We start from the raw sequence: 22,810 nt of genomic DNA, 5'->3' as shown, positions 1-22,810 counted from the left end.
AGACATATTTGTGGTATGAGACGTTCAATCTGCTTTTCTAAAACATGTAAGCAAGTGTTGCTCATATCTACACTACTCATAGAAAGTAGCAACTTTATTCTGACATATCTCAGTTCTGTGTCTGGGTTTCAACTCAGAATTAGTATTATTGTAGGCCAGCACCTCCTCATTTCAAATACAGTTTCTGCAGTTCACTTTGATAGTTTCTCTGTCAATATCATTGTAATTGAAAATACTGGATAGGCTTTCCTAAGGTTTAGTTCCTTACTGAATTATCGTGATTCTTTCTATAATTTAAATGCATAAGATAGAAAACTATATTGAAAAATAAAAAAAGTGTTTTTCAAGTTGCTTTTTTCCCACTAAAGTATGATATAAAGGATTAAGACATTTATTAAATAGTTTCAGTTGGTATATAAAAAGTGGAAGCAGACAATTGTTGTCACCATAACACCAAAAATATGCCAGATCAGCTACAAAACCACACCTTTGTGTTTTACATAAAGAGATCTGAGAATGCAAAGGCATCTGGATGAACCAATAGCAGATCAGGGTAAGCTTTTCTGAGATGAGTGAAGATTCATGGCCACTTTCTTAATGGGGGAACAGACTGAGCAGAAGCAAAGCTTCATGGATGTGGGATGTCTATCAGCATATGTGGAAAGCCAAACTCTTGTGGACCTCTGTGATGGATTATTAAGAGTCCTCAAGAGACCAAGGGAGTATGTATAGCTGCCAATTTTTTTTCAGAGTCTTAACTAAGTGCACACAGTGGCTACCCTCAGAAAACTGCCCCTCTCCAGGGCAGGAGAGGGGAGAGACAGAGATCCCTTTGAGAACACCTGCCCATCAAGTCTTTTCTATTGAACTTTCAAGGTACCAAGGGGTGGTGACAGGGCAGGAAGATTGAGAGATTTCAGCCAAGACTTGGAAAGCCAGAGAGAAGGCAGAGAAAGGCTGAGAGTAGTAAGGCCTTAAAAAGGCACAAAACAGCGGAGAAGGACTTTAAAACACGGGGACAGGGTAGAGGGAAGAGGGAGAGAGAGATCTCTAGACTCACTGGAGAATAGATCACATGCCCTGACAAAGGGAGAACCTTTATCCTGCTTTCAAAACATTTCAAACAAGTAGCAAACTGAAACAAAACAAAAATCAAACCAGACTCACCTCAACTGGAGAACAGACTAAAAAGAATAAACACCTCAGACTAGCTGTCACAGAGAGGAAGTGGTGTGACTTTTCTGGAGTAAATATTTACTTCAGTCTCTGTTGTTCTTTTTTATTCATTATCTACCATAAAATATATAAAACAAATTAAGAGATAAAAAGTGAAAAAGGTGACTATAATCAGGAGAAAAACAAACAAAATAGAAACAGACCCACACATTAACCAAAAATTGAACCCAACAGACAAGGACTTTAAACATAAACTATAATTATACATAAGAGATTTACTGGAAAAGATAGACAAAATTTATGAACAGAGATAAATTTGAGCAGAATTAGAAAACTAGGGGGAAGTATCTTTAGGTTCATATTATAGTTCCAACACTTATTGGGCATGGGACCTGGGATGACTTGCTTGTTCTCTGAATTTCCATTTGCTTAGGGAAAGCCTGTCCTCAGGGGGATGCTGTATTAAAAGATATAATACATATAAAGCTTTTAATCCAATGCCTAGTATATACTTTCTCTATTAACTGGCTCTACCCTTGGACCTTCTGCTCTTTATATATAACTTTCTTTGAGGATCATGACTCCTTCTATATTTATTCATGACTCCTTCTATCATCTCTATTGCAAATGGCTCTCAAAGTGAAAACCTTAGTCATTAAACTCTCTCCCATGTATCTCCTACCCCCACAACTCCAAATACTTATTGAGTGTTTTACTTGGGAGCATTGATGGGAAAGACTAGAGATCTCTTCAAGAAAATTAGAGATACCAAGGGAATATTTCATGCAAATATGGGCTCAATAAAGGACAGAAATGGTATGGACCTAAGAAGCAGAAGATATTAAGAAGGGGTGGTACGAATACACAGAAGAACTGTACAAAAAAGATCTTCATGACCCAGATGATCATGATGGTGTGATCACTCACCTACAGGCTAACATCCTGGAATGTGAAGTCAAGTGGGCCTTAGGAAGCATCACTACGAACAAAGCTAGTGGAGGTGATGGAATTCCAGTGGAGCTTTTTCAAATCCTAAAAGATGATGCTGTGAAAGTGCTACACTCAATATGCCAACAAATTTGGAAAACTCAGCAGTGTTCACAGGACTGGAAAAGGTCAGTTTTCATTCCAATCCCTAAGAAAGGCAATGCCAAAGAATATTCAAACTACTGCACATTCGCACTCATCTCACATGCTAGTAAAGTAATGCTCAAAATTCTCCAAGCCAGGCTTAAACAGTATGTGAACTGTGAACTTCCAGATGTTGAAGCTGGTTTTAGAAAAGGCAGAGGAACCAGAGATCAAATTGCCAACATCCGCTGGAACATGGAAAAAGCAAGAGAGTTCCAGAAAAACATCTATTTCTGCTTTATTGACTATGCCAAAGCCTTTGACTGTGTGGACGAAAACAAACTCTGGAAAATTCTGAAAGAGATGGGAATACCAGACCACCTGACCTGCCTCTTGAGAAACCTATATGCAGGTCAGGAAGCAACAGTTAGAACTGGACATGGAACTGGTTCCAAATAGGAAAAGGAGTACGTCAAGGCTGTATATTGTCACCCTGCTTATTTAACTTATAGGCAGAGTACATCATGAGAAATGCTGGGTTGGATGAAGCACAAGCTGAAATCAAGAGAGAAATATCAATGTTGGGAGAAATATCAATAACCTCAGATATGCCGATGACACCACCTTAAGGCAGAAAGTAAAGAAGAACTAAAGAGCCTCTTGATGAAAGTGAAAGAGGAGAGTGAAAAATCTGGCTTAAAAACATTCAGAAAACCAAGATCATGGCATCTGGTCCCATCAGTTCGTGGCAAATAGATGAGGAAACAGTGGAAACAATGGCAGACTGTATTTTTGGGGGCTCCAAAATCACTGCAGATGCTGAGTGTAGCCATGAAATTAAAAGACGCTTACTCCTATGACCAACCTAGACAGCATATTAAAAAGTAGAGACATTACTTTGCCAAGAAAGGTCCATCTAGTCAAGGCTATGGTTTTCCTAGTAGTCATGTATGGATGTGAGAGTTGGACTATAAAGAAAGCTGAGCACTGAAGAACTGATGCTTTTCAACTCTGGTGTTGAAGACTCTTGAGAGTCCCTTGGACTGGAAGGAGACCTAACCAGTCCATCCTAAAAGAAATCAGTCCTGAGTGTTCACTGGAAGGACTGACGTTGAAGCTGAGACTCCAATACTTTGGCCACCTGATGTGAAGAACTGACTCATGTGAAAAGACCCTGATGCTGGGAAAGATTGAAGGTAGGAGGAGAAGGGGATGACAGAGGATGAGATGGTTGGATGGCATCACCAACTCAATGGACATGTGTTTGGGTAACCTCCGGGAGTTGGTGATGGACAGGGAGGCCTGGTGTGCTGCAGTCCATGTGGTCACAAAGAGTCCCACACGACTAAGTGACTGATCTGAATTATTGTTTTAAATAAAACATAATTCTTGATTTTTCCTCAAAATCTTCTCTCCCTGCTCAATTTCTATAATAGTTCAATCAAGCTTGAAATACCTGAGTGGAACTTAACTTCTTTTCCTTCTGCCACACAGCCTACATTTAAAATATTTCTTTTTTTTCCCAAAGCAACAGGAATTCTACTTTATTGCTGGTGGAAACATAAAATGGTATAGCTACTTTGAAAGACAGCATGTTAACTTTTTACAAAGCTAAACATGCCCTTACCGTATACAATCCAGAAATCACATTCTTAGTTATTTACCAAAATGAGTTGAAAAATTATGTTCATACAAAAATGTGCAAGTGATTTTTTTTATACATATATTTTTTTAATTTAATTTTTTAACTTTATAATATTGTATTGGTTTTGCCATATATCAAAATGAATCCACCACAGGTATATATGTGTTCCCCATCCTGAACCCTCCTCCCTCCCCATACCATCCCTCAGGGTCGTCCCAGTGCACCAGCCCCAAGCATCCAGTATCGTGCATCGAACCTGGACTGGTGACTCGTTTCATATATGATATTATACATATTTCAATGCCATTCTCCCAAATCATCCCACCCTCTCCCTCTCCCACAGAGTCCAAAAGACTGTTCTATACATCAGTGTCTCTTTTGCTGTCTTGCATACAGGGTTATTGTTATCATCTTTCTAAATTCCATATATATGCGTTAGTATACTGTATTGGTGTTTTTCTTTCTGGCTTACTTCACTCTGTATAATAGGATCCAGTTTCATCCACCTCATTAGAACTGATTCAAATGTATTCTTTTTGATGGCTGAGTAATACTTCATTGTGTATATGTACCACTGCTTTCTTATCCATTCATCTGCTGATGTACATCTAGGTTGCTTCCATGTCCTGGTTATTATAAACAGTGCTGCGATGAACATTGGGGTACACGTATCTCTTTCAATTCTGGTTTCCTCAGTGTGTATGCCCAGCAGTAGGATTGCTGGATCATAAGGCAGTTCTATTTCCAGTTTTTTAAGGAATCTCCAGACTGTTCTCCATAGTGGCTGTACTAGTTTGCATTTCCACCAACAGTGTAAGAGGGTTCCCTTTTCTCCACACCCTCTCCAGCAATTATTACTTGTAGACTTTTGGATCGCAGACATTCTGACTGGCGTGAAGTGGTACCTCATTGTGGTTTTGATTTGCATTTCTCTGGTAATGAGTGATGTTGAGCAACTTTTCATGTGTTTGTTAGCCATCTGTATGTCTTCTTTGGAGAAATGTCTATTTAGTTCTTTGGCCCATTTTTTGATTGAGTCATTTATTTTTCTGGAATTGAGCTGTAGGAGTTGCTTGTATATTTTTGAGATTAGTTGTTTGTCAGTTGCTTCATTTGCTATTATTTTCTCCCATTATACCTACACTGAAATCAAGCACCACACAAGTTCCAGGGTAAGACATACCAAGCAAATTCTCCAGCAACACAGGAACACAGCCCTGAGCTCCAAGATACAGGCTGCCCAAAGTCACCCCAAAACCATAGACATCTCATACCTCATTACTGGACACTTCATTGCACTCCAGAGAGAAGACATCCAGCTCCACCCACCAGAACACAGACACAAGCTTCCCTAACCAAGAAACCTTGACAAGCCACCTGTACAAACCCACACACAGCGAGGATATGCCACAATAAAGAGAACTCCATAAACTGCCAGAATACAGAAAGGACACCCCAAACTCAGCAATTTAAACAAGATGAAGAGACAGAGGAATACCCAGCAGATAAAGGAACAGGATAAATGTCCACCAAACCAAACAAAAGAGGAAGAGATAGGGAATCTACCTGATAAAGAAAGAATTCCAAATAATGATAGTGAAATTGATCCAAAATCTTGAAATCAAAATGGAATCACAGATAAATAGCCTGGAGACAAGGATTGAGAAGATGCAAGAAAGGTTTAACAAGGACCTAGAAGAAATAAAAAAGAGTCAATATATAATGAATAATGCAATAAATGAGATCAAAAACACTCTGCAGGCAACAAATAGTAGAATAACAGAGGCAGAAGATAGGATTAGTGAATTAGAAGATAGAATGGTAGAAATAAATGAATCAGAGAGGAAAAAAGAAAAACGAATTAAAAGAAATGAAGACAATCTCAGAGACCTCCAGGACAATATTAAACGCTACAACATTCGAATCATAGGAGTCCCAGAAGAAGAAGACAAAAAGAAAGACCATGAGAAAATACTTGAGGAGATAATAGTTGAAAACTTCCCTAAAATGGGGAAGGAAATAGTCACCCAAGTCCAAGAAACCCAGAGAGTCCCAAACAGGATAAACCCAAGGTGAAACACCCCAAGACACACATTAATCAAATTAACAAAAATCAAACACAAAGAACAGATATTAAAAGCAGCAAGGGAAAAACAACAAATAACACACAAGGGAATTCCCATAAGGATAACAGCTGATCTTTCAATAGAAACTCTTCAAGCCAGGAGGGAGTGGCAAGACATACTTAAAGTGATGAAAGAAAACCTACAGCCTAGATTACTGTACCCAGCAAGGATCTCATTCAAATATGAAGGAGAAATTAAAAGCTTTACAGACAAGCAAAAGCTGAGAGAATTCAGCACCACTAAACCAGCTCTCCAACAAATACTAAAGGATATTCTCTAGACAGGAAACACAAAAAGGGTGTATAAATTCGAACCCAAAACAATAAAGTAAATGGCAACGGGATCATACTTATCAATAATTACCTTAAATGTAAATGGGTTGAATGCCCCAACCAAAAGACAAAGACTGGCTGAATGGATAAAATATTTCTTGAATTTATTTACTGAATCAACAAATATTCACTCAGGACTTATTAAGTGCTAAATCCTATTCTATACATAAGGCATGTGGCAGCGAATGAGACAAAGTAAACACTCCCTTCATTTCTAACACCCTTCCTGATCATTTTGGTCTTGAACTATTACAGTAATCTCTTGTCTCCCTCTTTATTTTCACCCCTCTCATCTACGGTACATGTTATCAACACACTAACTTTCCTTAACAATATAAGAGATGGCATTCATCCTCTCAAAAACTTATGGTGTTGACCACTGCCTAGTCAATAAAAATCAAGCTCTATAAACTGAGAGTCAAAAGACTTCAGCCATTTGATCCCACCCTTCACAAGAATACCAAGACATAAAGCTAATACAATAGGAAAATTAAATAAAGATTCAAAAGAATCTTGACTGGCTGAAAAAAAACCTGAAGACTAAATCTTAAAAACTGAAATAAAAAGTAATAAACAGAAACCGTAACATGCAGCTTCCTTCTGGTCTACTTACAGAATCACTCTTATTGGCTGTGGAGTTGTCCTCTCCTGCCTTGTGACATATTTCTGTATTGCATCACTATGAATTTCAGTGTTTGTCATGAGACTATAAGTTTCTAAATTTCTTAAACCCTCTGAAGCCCATAGTTCTCTCCCAGTAGTGTGTGTAGCACATGGTACTCAAAGACCAAATGACTCTCTTCTCCATGGTCCAGCTATCCTGCATACTTCCAGAGAAGAGTCTAACTGGCCTTGTACTCACAGAAAGTAAGCCACCACCAAACAGAATTATCAGGTAAAAGGGAGGAGAGAGTTACTGATTGCTTTTGATATGCCCTTAGAAATAGGACAAAATAGGATCAACATTTTCTGTTTTTGGAACTCTAAAACTAAATAAAATTTACACATGGTAGTCAATACTTTTCTCATCTAACCCACTGAATCAAGAATGTTACTATTTTTACCCATTTTTACCAATTTGGGGAATGTTATACAGAAGATTCAAATCAGATGACTATTTTATAAACTTAATATACCTGCTATTTTGTCTGACATTAGTCAAGTAGTCTCATCCTTCATATAAATGCAAAAAAATAAAGCTAATACAATCAATAAAATAAAACAAAATTTCAAAAGGATCTTGACCAGATGAAAAGAAATATGTTGCTGTTTTCTAACCAGAAGCAATAAGATCAGTTTTTACTTGTGTCACAATATAATTTTCATTGTATAAAAACATGCTCTTTGCTTCATATACATCTAAATTATGCTATGTTCTCTTTTGGATAAAATTTTTAGGGAAGGTGAACATTAATTTTTCAACTGACTATTGTTAAGATAAACTTTCTAAAACACATTTTGAACAGATGTGGCTGACGGGTCATTTCATGGCTTATAAGAATGCCTTGGAGTCTGAGCATTTAAAAAGTGAATTCCTAGAGTAAATGTAAAGGAAATTACTTATATTATTCTATTTTTTTCTGGTACATTTATTCACATAAACATTCATATTCATAATAACGCCATTTGAACTCTACTGAGTATTGAACTGAAAAGGTCATAGGGCATCATGATTTCCCTGTTTAATTTTTTATCCCTTTAAAAGATTGTAATGATCATAGTTGTGAGAATTTCTTATTAAATCAAAATATTTCTTCTTTTAAACCTGTCTCATTTGCTGTTAGTAATCTTAAAACTGGAAAAAATACAAGAAGGGCCAAATGAAACTGCACTTCCTTCATCCCTCCTACCACTTAGATAAAACCAAGATGTTTATAGAACACATCATAATTTCTTATACAAATGATGTATTTAACATATAAAATAATTTGACCCTGCATATATTCATTCATAGCAGTTATTAAAGAAGTATTTATTGAATGTCTACTGTAGGTTTGGCATTGTTTTAAGTGCTGGGAGTAACAATAGGAACAGACATAAATTTTGCATAAAACAGCTTACTGTCTGCAGGTACAAGGAGAAAGTCAAACAAGCAGTTACAATAAAGGGTAGGGGTGGGTTTGGTGAACGCATGAAATGCAGTGGGACTACAAAGCATGGGATCTAACTGGAAGGACCTCAAAAGGCTTCTCAAAGAATCTAAAGGATAAGTTAACCAGGAAAGTCTGGAGGGAGACATGGAAAGAGAAAGAGGGAGGGGGAGGGGAAGGGAGAGAGGGAAAAGGCAGGAGAGATGAAAACTGCTCCAAAAGGAACAGCATGTGTTAAGTCCCAGAATACATGACGGGTACTAAAAACTGAAATAAGTTTGGCATTTGTAGTTAAGTTGCTAAGTTGTGTCTGATTCTTCATGACTCCATGGACTGTAGCACACATGGCTCCTCTGTCCTCCACAGTCTCTTGGAGTTTACTCAAGCTTATGTCCATTGAGTCAGTGATGCTATCTAACCATCTCATTCTCTGCAACTGCCTTCTCCCTTTGCCTTCAATCTTTCCCAGCATCAGAGTCTTTTTCAGTGAGTGACCTTCCAATGCATATTCAGGGCTGATTTCCTTTAGGATTGTCTGGTTTGATCTCCTTTCAGTCTAAGGGGTTCTCAAGAGTCTTCTTCAGAACCACCATTCAAAAGCTTCAGTGCTCAGCCTTCTTTATGGTTCAATTCTCACATCTGTACACAACTACTGGAAAAATCATAGCTTTGACTATATGTACCTTTGTTGGCAAAGTGCTATCTCTGCTGTTTAACATTCTGTTTAGGTTTGTCACAGGTTTCCTTCCAAGAATCTTTTTGATTTTTGCATAGCTGAAGCATAACTAGATGAGTAATAGTGGAGAGATGAGGCTAAAAACCTAGAAAGAGGACAGATGTTATGGAGCTTTATAAGCCATACTGAGTTATTATCCTCAGGTCAATGAGAACCCATGGGGATGTTCTAAACAGAGAATTGACCGGATCTCATTTGTCTTTTAGAAACATCATTCTGGCTGCACATGGAGAATGGGCTGGAGGGCAGTAAGTCACGAAGCAGAAAGAACTGAGAGGTCGCTGGAGGAATCTTGGCAGGAGGAAATAACCTGAAACAGGGAAGGAGCACTGAGGATGGAGAAGAGAGGGCAGATAGGTTGAGAGAGTTTTTAGCAGGTTTAAATAAGTGAATGGAGAAGTGAGGAAAGTTTTTTTTTTTTTTTCTCATAACATTTATTTTTCTCTCTTTTTTTTTTAACCTACAGCTTTATTGAGATATAATTGACACACAGCATTGTATACATTTAAAAATGCATGGCATAACAATTTGACTTACACACATCATGAAACACCACAATAAGTTTAGTGAGTATCGATCACCTCATGCAAATAAAAACTTAAATAGAAAAGAATCATTTAATTAAGAAAAATTTGCAGCTTTCTGCATTGGGAAACTGGATGGATGGTGGTTCTGTTTACTGGTATTTCAGTACGAACAGCAATGGGCTGGGACACTGTTTAATGACCTTTTTTCCAAATTTTATGTATCATGTCATACAACTGATGCCTCAAATCTTTGTGATTATTTTCCTGAGGCTTCTACGTTACTGTGTTTTCTAAGCTACTGCTAGGCTTTTCCAACTCCTTTCCTTCCCGCTGCTCCAAAATTATAAATATCCTTCATGATTCTATGCTGTATTCTTCTTTATCCATTTATTCCTCCTGATAGCTTATGCAGTCCATGGGTTTGGCTAATCACCTTTAGGTTATTCTGTTACTGCAAAGTGTTGAACTGACGAACTGATGATTTGTCGGTACCGATGAACACTCACTACTAACTAAAGAAAATTTGCTTTATGCGTTGAAGTTAAGAAAATGATAAAATTATCTTATTTAATCTTCGAAATGACTTTTAAGAATAAAAAAGAGCATAGGCTCTGAAATCAGATAGATTTAAAGCATAAATTCCAGTTCTGAAACTTCCCAGCTCTGCGACTTTGGAAAAGTAACTCACCTTCTAAGTGATCCCTCATTTTTAAAATATAAAAATTAATAGTAGCAACCTCATAGGCTTGTTACATAATTAAATAACATAATGCATAAAAAATACTTAGGTCAGAGCTGTAATACACAGCTTAACTATAAGAGTAGGTAAAGCACATATTGTAGTGAGGCGCAGTGAAAGCAGGACTGTGTAATATATTGGTCAAAAGCAGTAGCTCTGGAGGCAAATCGTTCTCGGTTCACATCATCCTTCATTCAAATCATAGCTCTGTCACTTTGTAGCTATGCAGTCTAAGGTCATGCAAACTCTCAGAGCCTCAGTTTACTGATCTGTACAATGGAGAAGACAACAGTACCTACCTCACAGGAGTGCTGTTTTCAGTAACAAAACCATGTGAAAAAAAGGTCTAATATATTACACAGCACACAGTAGATACTTGATGAAATGGTTACTAATTTCATTTCTTTTTCCTTTTCCAGAGACAAAAACTAAACTGATTTGCAAAGGATATGTAGCTTAAAACTAAACAAACTCATAATTTAAAGTTGTATCCTAATTCATAAATAATAAACCTTAGTCTTTAGCCTGAACACCCCAATTGTGTGCCAACCTCATAGTTTTAAAAACACATGCTTCTGGTTTATAATTTAAAACTCTGTATATTTAAGACCAAGCTTATCATGTTCCTTTTCAATCCTGTTGTCTGCAAACATGTGTGCTTCTTATTTCCCCAATTATTTGTGTGTGGATTAATCTTTGATTCTTCCTTTTCCAGCTTCTAGCCATTTGATGCTGATTTCTTTTTCATTCTTCCATCAGAATCTTTGTTTGTTCTGTGTCTCTATCCCTACTGTCAGAGGTTTCATGCTTTAAGTCCTCAGACCTGTTTCAGTAAGAGCATCTTAGACTCTTTCTGATTTCCAATTTCTTCTCTCCCAGTCCAGGAATACTGCCACCACGCTAAATTTCCTGAGATATGTTTTAATAATAAATATCCCTGTTGATGAACCTTCCATATCTTATTTCTCACCCCAAATCTCTTGGTCCATCTCTCAAGGCCCTTAATGACTGGGCCTAAATTCCCATCTCACCTGTTTCTTATTAATCTACCAACATGAGCTGTTAGTTTCATTTAAATAAAACTCCTTATTGTCCTTGCATGTGTTCTTGCCAAGCAGTCTACAGATTGATTCACTTTGTCGCCACCATCAATACAAAAAAGGCCTTAATGATCCAGAAAACCATGATAGTCAAGTGGGCCTTAGGAAGCATTACTACAAACAAAGCTAGTGGAGGTGATAGAATTCCAGTTGATCTATTTCAAATCCTAAAAGACGATGCTGTCAAAGTGCTGCACTCAATATACCAGAAAATCTGGAAAACTCAGCAGTGGCCACTGACTGGAAAAGGTCAGTTATCATTCCAATTACAAAGAAGGGCGATGCCAAAGAATGTTCAAACTGCAGCACAACTGCACTCATTTCACATGGTAACAAGTTAATGCTCAAAATTCTCCAAGCCAGGCTTCCACAGTACATGAACTGAGAACTTCCAGATGTACAAGCTGGATTTTGAAAAGGCAGAGGAACCAGAGATGAAATTGCCAACATCCATTGGATCATAGAAAAAGCAAGAGAATTCCATAGAAATATCTATTTTTGCTTCATTGACTATGCCAAAGTCTTTGACTGTGTGGTTCACAACAAACTGGAAAATAGTACTCCAATCTCTTTAAAAATTCTCCAGGATGTCTGACTCTAGGTGAGTAATCACACTATCATGGTTTGTGATCTTTCATGGTTTTCATCCTGGCTAAAGAGCCTCTTGGTGAAAACGAAAGAGAAGAGTGAAAACGCTGGCTTAAAACTCAACATTCAAAAAACTAAGATCATGGCATCCAGTTCCATCACTTCATGGCAACTAGATGGGGAAACAATGGAAACAGTGGCAGACTTTATTTTCTTGGGCTCCAAAATCACTGCAGATGGTGACTGCAGCCATGAAATTAAAAGACATTTGCTTCCTGAAAGAAAAGCGATGACAAACCTAGACAGTGTATTAAAAAGAGACATCACTTTGCCCACAAAAGTCCATATAGTCAAAATTATGGTTTTTCAAGTCATCATTTATGGATGTAAGAGTTGGATGATAAAGAAGGCTGAGTGCCAAAGAACTGATGCTTTTGAATTGTGTTAGAGAAGACTCTTGAGAGTCCCATGGACTGCAAGGAGATCAAACCAGTCAATCCTCAAGGAAATCAACCCTTCCAATATTCACTGGAAGGACTGATGCTGAAGCTGAAGCTCCAATACTTTGGTGCCATCTGATGCAAAAAGCTGACTCAGTGGTAAAGACCCTGATGCTGGGAAAGATTGAGGGCAGGAGAAGGGGGCAACAGAGGATGAAATATTTGGATGGCATCATTGGCTCAATGAACATGAGTTTGAGAAAGCTCCATGAGATACTGAAGGACAGGGAGACCTGGTGTGCTGCAGTCCATGGGGTACAAAGAGTTCGAGATGACTGGGAGACTGAACAACAAAGTATAAGTTTCATCCATCCTTTAGACCAATTTAAGTTCTAAGACTCCCATGACACTGCTTTCAACTATCCCAGGTCAGGTGGTCATCTTCCATCTTTAGCTTCCAATTGCATTTATAGTAAATACCAACTGGGCTTTATCTGATCAAAATTATTAGGATCCCTCCTCATAAGACTCTAAATTTAATGCAAAAATACCTTTTTTTACTTATTTTACAGTACACACTCAATGAAATGTGAGGAACATGTTCATGATAATATATTGGAACAGCCACTAACTATGGAGGACCTTCATTTCTTCTCTTTAACTGCAAATATTAATGGGCTCTACTGCTGAGTCAAATTCCTTAAAGTACACCTTTCAGAATTTTCCTCCCTTCCTTTAAAACCTTCAGTTGCTCATTGCTTAGATAATTAAATCCTCAATTCAGTATTCAAAATTTCTCACAATATGGCTTCTAAATTTTTTCTCAGTTTCCTCTCCAAGTACTTAAGATATATTCCAAATAAGCCAGCCAGTCAAAAGTTCTATCCCCATTCTTAAAGTCCAGTATGGCTGTCAATTTACCTCTCAATTTATTCAGAATTCTCTCAACAACATACAATGTTTTCTTTGAAATTCTTTGGTACATATTATAAACTATCTTAGAGTACATTTTTAAATTTAACAACTTTCATTATATTTTTAGTTGGAGGATAATTGCTTTAAAATATTGTGTTAGTTTCTGCCATACATCAACATGAATCAGTCATAGGTATACATATGTTCTCTCCCTCTTATACCTAGACTATGCCTCACTGACTCAATGAACATGAGTTTGAGCAAACTCTAGGCGACAGTAAGGACAGGTAAGCCTGGAATGCTGCAGTTCATGGGGTCACAAAGAGTTGGACATGACTTAGTGACTGAACAACATTTTAATACTTCTTGTAAATTATAAGAGTCACTGAATATCTCAGCCATAAAGCTCCACATATCCTTCCAACTCTGTTATATTCAAAATTTAAAAAATTCCTCTCAAGGATATTCTACCTTCCTCTTAACATTCAAGGTCAGTTATAGGTTTTCCTTTCCATAAGTTCAGCAGTGTAGGGAATAAGGCTTAAAGTTCCATCTCTCACCCACAACATCAAATCACTTTAGTGAAATTCTTTGTCTTTTGCATTGTTAAGTGATAGGTAGCTTGGACTGTAAATTGTTCTTTTGTCAAACTCATAAGGAAGACAAGTTAACTCATATAAAAGAGAACTTGGAATAGAGCTTTAAGCTTGAGGTTAGCATTACAAGTACCCTGCTTTAGCTCTTGTAGCAGCCAGCTAAGCATATACTCCTTAGTCAATACATATCTGCTTACCTTTGACTCAAGACTAGAAGTCAGATTTCCCAATTCTATGTGAATAGAATAGCTCTGGAAAAAGCAACCAGATCTACATACTCACCATTTTTATATAATATGATTTCATCTTCCATTTAGCAAACAACTTTTACTTGGAAGATCTTAACAAATCTCATGATTAAAGAGTAACCACTGCTGGTAAAGACAGTGAATTGAATCCATGCACCTACTCCCACCCTCTTCTAAAACTTCCATGGAAGGTATTTCATAAAAAGGCATAAATTCAAAAAAGATGGGGAAAATCAGAGAGCAAGCAACAGAATCAAGAACATTGGAACCTAAGCCAACAGGGAAGCATGCAAAGGACTGACCCAATTTATACAGGAAATTAACTCTTTACTCTAAAGCAATAAAGTAAAGGATTGATGGCACCAGTTACTTCTGAAAGTAAAGGGAAAATGTGAAAAGGACACCAAGATAAGAGGGATAGATTGGCAGTCTTTTTAACAAGCAGTCAGATTCCCTAGAGAAGGCAATGGCACCCCACTCCAGTACTCTTGCCTGGAAAATCCCATGGACAGAGGAGCCTGGTAGGCTGCGCTCCATGGGGTTGCTGAGGGTGGGACATGACTGAGCGACTTCACTTTCACTTTTGACTTTCATGCATTGGAGAAGAAAATGGCAATCCACTCCAGTGTTCTTGCCTGGAGAATCCCAGGGACGGGGGAGCCTGGTGGGCTGCCGTCTATGGGGTCGCACAGAGTCGGACATGACTGAAGCGACTTAGCAGCAGCAGCAGCAGATTCCTAGATCCTTTCCCTATAGGCTGACAACCACCTCTACTTGACCCTGTCAGAACACTGAAGGTTTATCCTCTGCAAAGGGAAAACAAATGAACTAACCTGGGAGAAACAAGACACAGCTGAGGACAGAGGTACTATAAAAAAAACAGAGGGATTCAGTTAATGTATGCACACAAGATTCTAAGACCTCTAGCCATTTTCCTTGTCAACTCCAACAACAACAACAGCAAAAACCTGCAGTACATCTTCATGTTAATAGGAGGCTGGAGGATCATTTGGAATATAACCAGCTCATATTAAATGACCCATATATACTCCCTTCCAGTGTGAAACTCAAGGTCACACAGCTCCATCCACACACTTAGTGCTTGCAATAAAACTTTTAGGTCTCCACTCTTAAACATGAGTAGAACACCAAAGATTAGCAGAATCATCTATAAGATGAAAGATAGAGATCAAAATAAACAAAGGAAAAGACTGACTATGAAGGAGAGAAGAAAAATTATTTAAGGATAAAGCATTACAGATTAAAAAAAAACATTCAGAGAACAAAAATGTGCTTTTAGAAATTAAAAATAAGATATGAAAAAATTTAACTAAAAATTTAACTGTAAAATTGTGAAATTCTTACAGAAAGAGTAAAGTGATGTAGGTGAAAATTAAGAGAAAAGTTAGAAGTTCAAGGAACATCTAAATAATAAGAATCCAAAGAAGCAAAATTGGGACTGGTTCAAAATTGGCAAAGGAGTACGTTGAGGGTGTATATTGTCACCCTGCTTATTTAACTTATATGAAGAATACATCATGCGAAATGCTGGGCTAGATGAAGCACAAGCTGGAATCAAGACTGCGAGGAGTCAACAGGTTATATCAATAACCTCAGATATACAGATGATACTACCCTCTTTGCAGACTGTGAAGAAGAACTAAAGAGCCTTTTGATGAAGGCAAAAGAGGAGAGTGAAAAAGCTGGCTTAAAATTCAACATTCAGAAAACTAAGATCATGACATCCGATCCCATTACTTCATGGCAACTAGGTGGGGAAACAATGGAAACAGTGGCAGACTTTATTTTCCTGAGTTCCAAAATCACTGCAGATGGTGACCGCAGCCATGAAATTAAAAGATGTTTACTCCTTGGAAGAAAAGTGATGACAAAGCTACTGCTACTGCTAAGTCACTTCAGTCGTGTCCGACTCTGTGCGACCCCATAGAAGGCAGCCCAGCAGGCTCCCCCAGTCCCTGGGAATCTCCAGGCAAAAACACTGGAGTGGGTTGCCATTTCCTTCTCCAATGCATGAAAGTGAAAAGTCAAAGTGAAGTCGCTCAGTTGTATCCAACTCTTAGCGACCCCATGGACTGCAGCCCACCAGGCTTTTCCATCCATGGGATTTTCAAGGCAAGAGTACTGGAGTGGGGTGCCATCGCCTTCTCCGGATGACAAAGCTAGACAGTATTAAAAAGCAGAGACATTACTTTGTCCACAGAGGTCTGTATAGTCAAAGCTATGGTTTTTCCAGTAGTCATGTACAGATGTGAGAGTTGGACCATGAAGAAGGCTGAGTGCCAAAGAATTGATGCTTTTGAACTGTGGTGTTGGAGAAGACTCTTGAGAGTCCCTTGAACTGCAAGGAGATCAAACCAGTTAATCCTAAAGGAAATCAACCCTGAATATTCATTGGAAGGACTGATGCTGAAGCTCCAATACTTTGGCCACCTGATGTGAAGAGTTGACTCATTGGGAAAGAGCCTGATGCTGGGAAAAATAGAAGACAGGAGGAGAACGGGACAATTGAGGGTTAGATGGTTGGATGGCATCACGGGTTCAATGGACATGACTTTGAGCAAACTCCAGGAGATGGTGAAGGACATGGAAGCCTGGGCATGCTGCAGTCCATACGGTCGTAAAGAGTTGGACATGACTGGGTGACTGAACCACAAAAAAGAAATAAAAAGAAAGAGTAGGTAAACACCAGTGAAATAATTCAAGAAAACTGCCCAGAACTGAAATTTTCAAGCTGAAAACTCTACCTGTCTCAGCACAATGGATAAAAACATTCATGCCTAAGACATAGCACATAAGACTTTATAATTTGGGGGGCAAAAGAAGTATCTTACATACTCTTACACAGAGGAGATGGAGAGAGAAATAAATAAGGTTGCATAGAAATAGTCAGGAGTCAGAATAACTTTGGGCTTCTCAACAGCATATCAAGCTGCAAGGAAATGAAGCAATATTATCAAGATCTGGAAGGGAAAATATTCCTAAAACAGAATTTATGACTTACTAAAGAACCAATCAAATGAAAGGAAAGAATGAAGACATTTACAGATATGCATACACTCTCAAAGAGTCCTGTGGACTCTTCCTTAAAAAGAATGTGTGCTTCACAAAAATGAGATGGAAACAAAGATAAAAGAAAGACACTGGATCCAGGAAACAAGGGATCTAACAAAGAAGAAAGGTAAAGGGGTCTCTTGGATTATGAGAAGATGATGGATGACAGCCTTGTAATAGGCATAGAATGAAACTGACCCAGATTATGTACATCAGGTCTAAGGCCCTGGAAAAGACTTCAGGGAGAGGAAACTGAAAAACTATTTAGTATGTCTGAACATCTGGCTAAGAGACTAAGAAACTGTCAATGAGTAAAGCACTGAATTAGTGATTAGTACATAGAATATGGAATAAATGAATAAAGCAAGACAATTATAATTCACATGAAAACATTTGAGGATCAAGAAGCAACAGTTAAGAACCTTGTATTGACCAGCTGATTGGTTCAGGATTGAGAAAGGAGTATGGCAGGGCTGTCTGCTGTCACCCTGTTTGTTTAATCTATACACTGAGCACATTATGAGAAATGCTGGACTAGATAAGTTACAAACTGGAATCAAGAGAGGTAGGAGAAACATTAACAACCTCAATAACACTCTAATGGCAGAGAGTGAAGAGGGACTAAAGAACCTCTTGATGAAGGTGAAGGAGGAGAGTGAAAAAGCTGGCTTAAAACTAAATATTAAAAAAACCAAGATCATGGCATCCAGCCCCAGCACTTGATGGCAAATAGAAGGGTAAAGGTGGAAGCAGTGATAGATTTCCTCTTCTTGGGCTCTAAAATCATTGTGCATGGTGACTGTAGCCATGAAAACAGAAGACAATTGGTTCTTGGCAGGAAAGCTATGACAAACACAGACAGTGTGTTGAAGAGCAGAGACATTACTCTGCTGACAATGGTCCGTATAGTCAAGGCTTTGGTCTCTCCAGTGGTCATGTACGGTTGTAAGAACTAGACTGTAAAGAAGACAGAACACCAAAGAATTGATGCCTTCAAACTGTGGTGCTGGAGAAGACTTCTGAGAGTCCCTTGGACAGGAAGATCAAAGCAGTCAATCTTAAAAGAAATCAACCCTGAATACTCATTGGAAGGACTGATTCTAAAGCTGAAGTTCCAGTATTTTGGTCACCTGACGCAAACAGTCGACTCACTGGAAAAATCTCTGATGCTGGGAAAAACTGAGGGCAGAAGGAGAACAGGGTATCAGAGGATGAGATGGCTGGATGGCATCACCAATGCAATGGACATGAACCTGGGCAAACTCCCGGAGATGGTGAGGGACAGGGAGGCCTGGCGTGTTGCAGTCCATGGGGTCACAAAGAATTGGACATGACTGGGAGACTGAACAACAACACAGGAAAGGTTTACTAGCAGAGTTTACTACCTAATGAGGCTGTGTTTTGAGTTTTTATAGTTATTGTAATTTAAACACTGACTATTCATACAACCAGAATTGCAGTATTATGTGGGAAGATGGAATGAGGAAAAGGGTACACATATTTGGTGGAGACAAAGGGAGTAAAGATAGCTAAATCTGCATAATCTAGAGTGAGAAATCAATAAATAGTGCTAAATCTGAGGGAAATCATTAAGTAATACAAAGACATAGAGGTAAAAATCAACCATAAGACATGAAAGTGAGATGATGAAGTAAGTAAGAGGCAAGAAAGACTCAGAGGGTTGTTTACATAGCAAAGAATGAAGAATCATTTCAAAGACTGAGTTCAACAAACATTGTAAAATATCACAAATATAGGAATACTCTTCAAAAACATTTAAAGAGCAGTCCAAAGCTTTTAAAATTTGATGTAATTTTATATTAAAATTCATCTCCTTTTCTGAACAATGAGAAAATAATCCTGGGGGGAAGAAGCACAAAAGATAAAATAATTTTTTAATCCATTGTTTATGTATCATATAATAATCTTAGGAACTTGCAGAAACTTAAGGAGCAATGGCTGAAATGATTCCATAGTTAATTTAGAGTAATAAATGTATAAGCCTTGAAGTTTTATTTTTTGATCCAGAAATTATAATTCCTAGGAATTTATCTAAAGAAAATAATAATCAGAAATATACATGAAGATTTACTAGGAAAGATAATAATCAGAATAGTGTTTATAATAATTTAAAAAGAAATAACTTTTTAATAACTTATTAGGTTGTTGAAAAAGTAATGGTGGTTTCAGACCATGAATTTTAAATCATTATAACTAGACTCAAACACATCTTTATTAATCAAAATAGAAATGAGTACAATCAACACATTTTTGGTAATGAGGTATAAGTTTGTTTATTCCTGTAGCATAAAAAGCCATGCTTTGGGATTTGATAAACTCTTGGAAAGCATTTTCTGCCTCCTGCTGGTTGTGGGAGCATTTTCCCTGCAAAAAGTGGTGGAGATGCTTAAAGAAGTGGTAGCTGGTTGGTGAGAGGTCAGGTGAATATGGTGGATGAGGCAAAACTTCTTAGCCCAATTTGTTCAACTTTTGAAGCACTGGTTGTGTGACATGTGGTCAGGCGTTGTTGTGGAGAAGAACTGGGCCCATTCGGTTGACCAATGCTAGCTGCAGGCATTGCTGTTTTCGGTGCATCTCACTGGATCTGTTGAGCATACTTCTCTAATGGTTTTGCCAGGAATAAGAAAGCTGTAGTGGATCAGATGGGCAGCAGATCACCAAACAGTGACCATGACCTTGTTTTGGCACAAGTTTGGCTTTGGGAAGTGCTTTGGAGCTTCTTCTTGGTCCAAGCACTGAGGTGGTCATTGTCACTTGTTGTATAAAATCTACTCTTTGTCGCACGTCACAATCCAATTGGGAAATGGTTCATTGTTGTTGCATGGTATAAGAGAAGAAAGATGACTCTTCAAAACAACAATTTTTTGATTTGTTTTCAGGTCATGAGGCACCCACTTCCTGAGCTTTTTCACTTTTCCAGTTTGCTTCAAATACCAAATGACCTTAGAATGGTTGATGCTGAGTTCTTCAACAATTTATCCTGTAGTTGTAAGAGGATCAGCTTTGATGACTCCTTTCAATTGGTAGTTGTCAACTTCTGATGGCCAGCCACTATGCTCCTCATCTTCAAGGTTCTCATCTCCTTTGCAAAACTTTTTGAACCACCATTACTCTGTATGTTCATTAGCAATTCCTGGGCCAAATGCATTGATATTGAGAGTTGCCTCCCTGCTTTATGATTCATTTTGAACGTGAATAAAAAAATCGCTTGTATTTGCTTTTTGTCTAACATCAAATTTATAGTCTAAAGTAAATATAAAATAAACATCAAGTAATAAGTCATTAGCAAAAGAACATAAAGTAAGATGTGCATGAAAATGATGTATAATATAATCACAGTTTCCAATCAAATGCAAAAGTTCAACAATGTAAAACCACAATTACTTTTGTACCAACCATAGAGACAAATATTCCCAACAAGAATATATTCACATGTAGAATATGAATATGATGGAATCTACACAGCCATTAATTAATGTATTTTCAAATAGATTTAGTTCTGTGGGAAAGTAAACACATCATAATATTATGAGAAAAAAAGGAGACAAACTATATGTATAGTTGAACCAAACTGTGCAAATACAATACGTACAAATATTTAATGATATGAACTTGAGTGTACAACAAAAGCTCAGGAAATAAAAATCAGGGAATACACCAACACATTAGCAACATGCATCATGGGGCAGAAGAACTATGCTTTTTTTTGCTACTTTATACTTTACCATATTGCAAATTTGCAGTAACAGTCAGGTATTCTTATGTCTTATTAAAAATATTTATTTTATTTATTTGTTTCCTTGGCAGTGCCGGGTCTTGGTTGCAGCACACAGAACTTTGATCTTTGGTATGGCATGCAGGAACTTAAGTTGCAGCATTTAATTACCTGGCCAGGGACTGAACCTAGGCCCCCTGCATTGGGTGTGCAGTCTTAGCCACTGAACCCCAGAGAAGTCCCTTATGTTGTTATTTTAAATTTTTCCATTTATTTATTAACGAGAAAAGGGATGGGGGGATAGGCAACATAGTGGTAGAGAATTAAGAGCTACAAACTATCATATAAAGTAAGCTATGGGATATATTATAAAGTATAATAAATATAGTCAATATTATTTAGAATAACTGTAAATGGAGTATAACTTTTAAAAATGTGAATCACTATATTGTACATCTGTAACATAATACTGCAGATGGTGACTGCAGCCATGAAATTAAAAGATGCTTGCTCCTTGGAAGAAAAGTTATGACCAACCTAGATAGCATATCGAAAAGCAGAGACATTACTTTGCCAACAAAGGTCTGTCTAGTCAAGGCTATGATTTTTCCAGTGGTCATGTATGGATGTGAGAGTTGGACTATGAAGAAAGCTGAGCACCGAAGAATTGATGCTTTTGAACTGTGGTGTTGGAGAAGACTCTTGAGAGTCCCTTGGACTGCAAGGAGATCCAACCAGTCCATTCTGAAGGAGATCAGCCCTGGGATTTCTTTGGAGGGAATGATGCTAAAGCTGAAACTCCAGTACTTTGGCCACCTCATGCGAAGAGTTGACTCATTGGAAAAGACTCTGATGCTGGGAGGGATTGGGGGCGGGAGGAGAAGGAGACGACAGAGGATAAGATGGCTGGATGGCATTACTGACTCAATGGACGTGATTCTGAGTGAACTCTGGGAGTTGGTGATGGACAGGGAGGCCTGGAGTGCTGCGATTCATGGGGTCACAAAGAGTTGGACACGACCGAGTGACTGAACTGACTGAACTGAACTGAACATATAATACTGCACGTCAACTGTACTTCAATAAATAAAAAATAAAAATTCCTATTTATCTCTATTCCTTATCCCCTTTTCCTTATCACAGACATATATTTAAAAGTATTCCATGTGTATCTTTTGTCTATGTCCTTGCAAATGTATTATGATTTTGTGTCCCTGTATTTTTAATTTATTTCAATGGTGCTTTTATTCATTCAGCACTTTGCTACCATTTGTACATTGACAGTAAAATATGAAGGGATTTGAAACTTGAGGAGCAGAGAGGGAATAAAATGGTCATTATGGAGAATGGGTAGATAATTTTTTTGTGAAATGTAAGACTGACAGGTCTTGTGAGGAACTTGCTAAAGTAGAATAAAGTAATTTCTGTGTTTAAACATATTATGGTAACACACAGGTTAATTCACAATCAACATAATGGTAATCCTAAAGCTTTACTTGCCTTTCTAAAAATAATCTACAGATGCTTGAAACCTGACCTCACAACTTCAAGTTTTAGAAGCATCTTTTGCCAAAACTCCAGTCTCCTATCTCTGAAGTTCCCTTTCTTTCACCCTCATAAGTTTAATTACATTATTTACACTGCTTTTGTAGAAGCAAAATTTAGCCCAATGG

The 22,810-nt window shown here is 37.8% G+C and overlaps 1 protein-coding gene across 1 annotated transcript in view; it reads right to left on the bottom strand.

Moving 5' to 3' along the window:
• DPH6 (diphthamine biosynthesis 6) overlaps positions 1–22,810 on the bottom strand; it is a 191,829-nt gene that overhangs the window by 16,221 nt on the left and 152,798 nt on the right. The window lies entirely within an intron of this gene.

This window comes from Bos mutus, chromosome 10 (genome assembly GCF_027580195.1).
Source record: "Bos mutus isolate GX-2022 chromosome 10, NWIPB_WYAK_1.1, whole genome shotgun sequence".
NCBI classification, from domain to species: Eukaryota; Metazoa; Chordata; class Mammalia; order Artiodactyla; family Bovidae; genus Bos; species Bos mutus.
Note: the sequence above shows the minus strand (reverse complement) of the source record. Positions and strands in the feature narration are given on the sequence as shown.